At 35.1% G+C, this 6,128-nt stretch overlaps 1 protein-coding gene across 3 annotated transcripts in view; it reads left to right on the forward strand.

Annotated features, from left to right (window-relative positions):
• LOC107620310 (MAG2-interacting protein 2-like) overlaps positions 1,397 to 6,128 on the forward strand; it is a 9,236-nt gene continuing 4,504 nt past the window's right edge. Inside the window, exons 1-7 of one of the 3 annotated variants that reach the window (XR_002356564.1) lie at positions 1,407 to 1,558; positions 1,921 to 2,096; positions 3,408 to 4,050; positions 4,290 to 4,378; positions 4,605 to 4,864; positions 5,142 to 5,439; positions 5,585 to 5,721. The gene's annotated coding sequence lies outside the window, so the exon portion shown is untranslated. Of the gene's footprint in view, positions 1,559 to 1,920; positions 2,097 to 3,407; positions 4,051 to 4,289; positions 4,379 to 4,604; positions 4,865 to 5,141; positions 5,440 to 5,584; positions 5,722 to 6,128 lie in introns of those variants that run through there. The other 2 variants (XM_021114811.1, XM_021114810.1) reach the window with 2 other exon arrangements.

A 6,128-nucleotide genomic window follows, 5' to 3' on the forward strand; every position in this document is an offset into this window, starting at 1 on the left:
TCAGAGATCACCTTTTTCTTGGCCACAACTTCATAGAAGTGGTCTTGATGGACCTTTGAGATGAATCTCTCCATCTCCCATGGCTCAGAGGTGGAAGCAATTTCCTTTCCTTTCCTCTTTCTTGAGGTTTCTCTGGCCTTAGGTGCCATTAATGGTTATGGAAAAACAAAAAGCAATGCTTTTACCACACAAAACTTAAAAAGTTTGCTCGTCCCCGAGCAAAAGAAGAAAGAAAGTAGTAGAAGAAGAAGAAAATGGAGGAGATGAAGGGAGAAGGTGTATTCGGCCAAGGGGAAGAAGTGGTGGTTGTAATGTGTGAAAATGGAGTAGTGTTGAGGGGTTTATATATGGGTGGGGTGGAGGGTAGGTTTCGGCCATTAGGGTTGGGTTTGGGAGGGAAAAGAATTTGAATTTTGGAGGTAGGTGGGGTTTATGGGGAAGAGTGGATGGATGTGAGTGGTTAAGGGTATTTAGGGAAGAGGTATGGAGGTGATTGGTGAAGGGTATTTGGGGAAGAGAGGTATGAAAAGGTGTGAAGAGGAGAGAAGAAGAGGTGGGTAGGTGGGGATCCTGTGGGGTCCACAGATCCAGAGGGATCAAGGACTTAACATCCCTGCTCTATTTAGGCGTGCAAACGCCCTTAGAATGCATGTTTGGCGTTTAAACGCCAGCTTGCTGCTTGTTCCTGGTGTTTAACGCCAATTCCATGCTCTGTTCTGGCGTTAAACGCCAGTTTGGTGCTTATTTCTGGCGTTTAACGCCAGCTTGATGCTTCTTTTTGGCGTTAAACGCTAGTTTGATACTTCTTACTGGCGTTTAAATGCCAGTAAGCTCTTCCTCTAGGGTGAGCTATTTTTAATGCTATTTTTCATTCTGTTTTTGAATTTTCAGTAGTTTTTGTGACTTCACATGATCATCAACCTAAAGAAAACATAAAATAGCAATGGAAAATAAATAGATATAATTAAATAACATTGGGTTGCCTCCCAACAAGCGCTTCTTTAATGTCAATAGCTTGATAGTGAGCTCTCATGGAGCCTCACAGATGTTCAGAGCATTGTTGGGACCTCCCAACACCAAACTTAGAGTTTGGTTGTGGCCTCCCAATGCCAAACTTAGAGTTTGACTATGGGGGCTTTAGTTGACTCTGCAGTGAGAGAAGCTTTTCATGCTTCTTCTCCATGGTTACAGAAAGAGAACCTTGAGTCTTAAATACAAGGTAGTACTCATTCAGTTGAAGGACCAACTCTCCTCTGTCCACATCAATCACAACTTTTTCTGTGGCTAGGAAGGGTCTTCCAAGGATGATGGATTCATCCTCATCCTTTTCAGTGTCTAGGATTATGAAATCAGTAGGGATCTAAAGGCCTTCAACCTTTACTAACAAGTCCTCTATTAATCTGCCATCCCCTGCGTCTTCTCCGCCAAAATCTCAGCGCCTCCCTTTCGTTCTGGATCAGAAAGGTTGGCTTACCTCTTTTAAGTAGTTTTCGAGGATTCATCGCGAGTGGTTCCACTGTTTGCGCAGCAAAATCAATAGCAACAGCAAGAATAAGATGTGTGGTTGAATCTAGTTTATGTCTTTTTGTAAACTTGTAATTGCGGTTTTAGATTGCTATTGATGTGATTATGATTATGATTGAGCTACTGTTATTGCAATTGAAATAAGAACCCTAGGTTTTTGGCAAGCATTTGCACCTAATTGTGACTAGACAATACGTGATTGAACGAGAATGCATTTGAATATTAGTGTTTTGATTTCTCGTAATTTATATGCTGTATTTTGCATTTCAGTTACAGTTGATTGAAGAACAGGGATTTTGGTAAGGATGTTTAAACTTGAAACATGGAAATGGACCCCTGACTCATTAAGATTTTGGAATGATGAGTTCTATTTTTTTGCTCTCTCTTTTGATGTAGGTTCTCTGTCATTACATCTGATGGTTCACTTCAACAAATTGAGCTCAGTTATGGACAAAGTGGATATACCTTTCCCAATTATACTTCTTATCACAGGAAAAATCTCTGCAGCAATATTTTCTGCTTTGACCGTCATCATGAACTTAACTTTTTGGTGGCTGTTCACAAGAACTCTGGTACGATTTTGGTTATTTTCTGTTATATATGATTTGTTCTGTTTTAAGAAATACATTATACTATTTAAATAGATGAATTTTGGCTATCACTTTTATTAATTCCATAAGCAAACTTTTCACCTGATTGGTTTCAGTCTTTCTTTCTTAACAATTCAAATAAAGCTAAGAAAAGGACATTTAATACATACTTCTGAAATCTGAATAAAGTTTCTCTGGGTTACAAACATTTGTGTGCTAAAAATTACCTTTTGGTTCAATTGTTTAAAAGCTGCATTAAACTCACTTCCGTTCTCTGTTTTTGGTTTAAATAAGCTTTTTATGATTAAACTACATATTGTTGTTGTCTTCTCTGTATATATTTGATATCCTTTCTTTCAATTTTTTGGAAAAAAATATATAGTTCTTATTTTGATCCTTTGAGCGTAAGAAAAGGGAATTTTTTGTTTTATTCGCCTCCCTCCTTTTTTTAACATATATGCAGTAAAATATGTGTTATGTCACACATGTTTGTAAAGGGGAAGGCCAATGTATTCTTAAGTACTCACTCGTATTGTTTTATTTTAAATTTCAAATTATTTTTTTTTTATTTTTGGTAATCAACAATTGAAATAAAGCTAAGAAAAGGACATTTAATACATACTTCTGAAATCTGAATAAAGTTTCTCTGGGTTACAAACATTTGTGTGCTAAAAATTACCTTTTGGTTCAATTGTTTAAAAGCTGCATTAAACTCACTTCCTTTCTCTGTTTTTGGTTTAAATAAGCTTTTTATGATTAAACTACATATTGTTGTTGTCTTCTCTGTATATATTTGATATCCTTTCTTTCAATTTTTTGGAAAAAAATATATAGTTCTTATTTTGATCCTTTGAACGTAAGAAAAGCGAATTTTTTGTTTTATTCGCCTCCCTCCTTTTTTTAACATATATGCAGTAAAATATGTGTTATGTCACACATGTTTGTAAAGGGGAAGGCCAATGTATTCTTAAGTACTCAGTCGTATGGTTTTATTTTAAATTTCAAATTATTATTATTTTTTTATTTTTGGTAATCAATTTCATTGATTTCATGCCTTTGAAATCCCCCCTTTTTTTTTCTGGGTCACAAAAATGAATTAATTTATCACTGAACTTTGTATGCCTTATCCTCTTATCTTGAGTTTGTTGATATCCCTAGTACTATTTCTTTTCTAGTAACACAAGTTATTGGAAATGGAGAAGAGGCAATTGAATTATTATTTTTTTACATGTCTTGATCTACAACTGGTGTTTGACAAAGTTCTTCACTAATTAGTTATGCATTTATCTCTAGGGTCTTGCCATCTTTCTCTTTGGCATACAAATTCAAGTAGAGAACTGGAGCAGTTGTCCTCTTTGCAGTTTAAGGGATTATATGTAAAGCCATGACATTCAAATCCAAGTCAAAACTGAACCACTTGTTAAACATTTTCTTGGAACTTTTTGGCCATCAATTGATGAGCTCACCAATTGGTATAAAACAAGAGCTAGATTCATGGATGATTTCAGTGGGCAGCTGGATAATTGTTTAAGCTTTCTTGAGTTTGCTCTTCACAAAGGTTTATCTGAGTTGCAGCAATTCCATCAGGATGTCCTATACTTGTATCAAATTATTTATTCTGATGACAGTGATGGCGAAACAAGCTCCAATATGAGTCTTGCCAAGTGGGGAGAGTTGTCGGACTATGATAAATTTAAATTTATGCTTAAGGGAGTCAAAGAGGAGAATGTAAATGAAAGACTACGCAATAGAGCTATTCCTTTTATGCATGGAAAGCTTCACATGGTATCTCTAAGCGGAGATATTAGTCTTCTTGATTCTGCAAATCAAAATATAGAGAAATCATTTCTGGTGAGATGGTTGACAGAAACTGCTTTGGTGAATAATTTGAACATATGCTTGGTGGTTATTGAGGAAGGGTGCAGAAACTTCCAAAGTAATGCCTATTTCAAATAGAGAACCTTTTAGTTTATATTTGATTGTGATATCATTGTGTTCTTAAGCTGGGTACTTATCCTTTGGATCCCAAAACTTAACAAGTTCCAAGACATTTCTATTCATATCTTATATCTATATGTGCATGTGCTAGTATGTGCCATTGAGTGAATTCTTGCAGATATGATTTGGTATCTAATATTAATCATTGGTTACATTAAAATATGTATTCTTGCGTAGGTACTACAATTCAAATAGTGAACCTTGAGAGAAGACTTAGACTTGCTGAAGGTCATATTGAAGCTGGGAGACTTTTGGCATTCTACCAGGTTGGTAGTTTCTCCTTTCTCGCTATGTAACTCCAAACTGGCATACTTTATGGTTATTTGTATGTCAATGGAAATGTGTATGTCAACATGGTCCGGATTACGAAATTGTTGCTTGGTACTGTTTTTGCCACTTAACTATTTGGCAACATGGTTATAAAGTTCAATATATTGTTTTAGCCATATGTTATGTACTTATTTTATTGTGTTGTCTTTTGTATCGATACAGGTCCCAAAAGCCATTAAACTTTTTTGTGGAGGCTGAATCAGATGAGAAGGGTGTCAAACAGATCATTCGCCTTATTTTATCTAAATTTATTCGCCGTCAACCTAGCCGATCTGATAGTGAATGGGCCACTATGTGGCGTGATATGCAATACTTGAGGGAAAAAGCATTTCCTTTCCTGGACCTGGAGTATATTTTGGTTGAATTTTGCAGAGGGCTACTCAAAGCTGGGAAGTTCTCTCTTGCAAGAAATTACTTGAAGGGTACGAGTTCAGTTTCTTTGGCATCGGAGAAGGCAGAAAGCCTTGTCATTCAAGCAGCTAGGGATTACTTTTTCTCAGCTTCAAGTCTTTCTTGTTCAGAAGTAAGATTTTCTATTACAACATAGTAATTCTAACATCTAATGTCTGAGACTTGTTCCCAATGCAAAGCATGCTATTGAAGCCATAAATGGGATAATAGATGGAACTATGCATTTTTTTTTGTTACATGATCTCAACTGCATGAATTGGTTAATTACGGTGCTGTAAATTGTTCCAGATCTGGAATGCTAGAGAATGCCTTAACCTATATCCAAATAGTGCAAATGTCAAGGCAGAGGCAGATATTATTGATGCACTTACAGTTAAGCTTCCCAACCTTGGGGTGAACATTCTGCCCATGCAGTTCAGGCAAATAAAGGATCCTATGGAGATTGTGAAAATGGCAATCACAAGTCCAACTGGAGCATATTTTCATGTTGATGAACTTATTGAAGTTGCTAGACTTCTTGGCCTGAGGTCTGCAGATGAAATAGCAGCTGTTGAGGAAGCTATTGCTAGAGAAGCTGCAGTTTCAGGTGATTTGCAATATATATATTATTTTTTTCTGCTTTCCACATGTCATTCATATCCATATATAATTAGAGCGTATTTCATCTTTTTTGTATACATATACACTTAGTATATGATCATTTTCTGAACTTGAGTCATTTTCTATCTCAGATTCTCCTTACAAGATGGAGTAAGAAACAAAGATGTTGGAACAAGTTCTCAGGATGAAACTCACATAAGAGACCAAAAAACTAAGGCAAGCTTGTTTTAAAGTTAATTACAAAAGGAGAAAACTTTTGGCCTCCAAATCTTATTCATCATCACTTAGCTAAGCTAAGCTAAGCTACTTCTCTTGTATATTCATATTCTAAGTAGTAAAAACAGCACTTATTAGATGATTTAAATACATTATTAGATATTAACATAGTTTAGTGAACTGGATGGTAGATTTAACTAATTAGTGTTTATTGCAAATTTGCAATGCTTGTATTTTGGTAAGTTTAGTAAGACAAGGTTTTGTATAAGAGTTATTACTTTTGATTTTCAATAATAAAAAATTATATATTATATTAATATTTTGTTTATGAGTTATATAATATTTCATTTATGGATTATGATTTTTTGCTATTGTGAAATTTTAATCACAAAATTATTTATTTAACGCGATAAAAATGACGGTAAAAATTATTTTTTTAAACGATAAAAATGTCATTGT

The sequence above is a fragment of the Arachis ipaensis genome, chromosome B10 (genome assembly GCF_000816755.2).
Source record: "Arachis ipaensis cultivar K30076 chromosome B10, Araip1.1, whole genome shotgun sequence".
NCBI classification, from domain to species: Eukaryota; Viridiplantae; Streptophyta; class Magnoliopsida; order Fabales; family Fabaceae; genus Arachis; species Arachis ipaensis.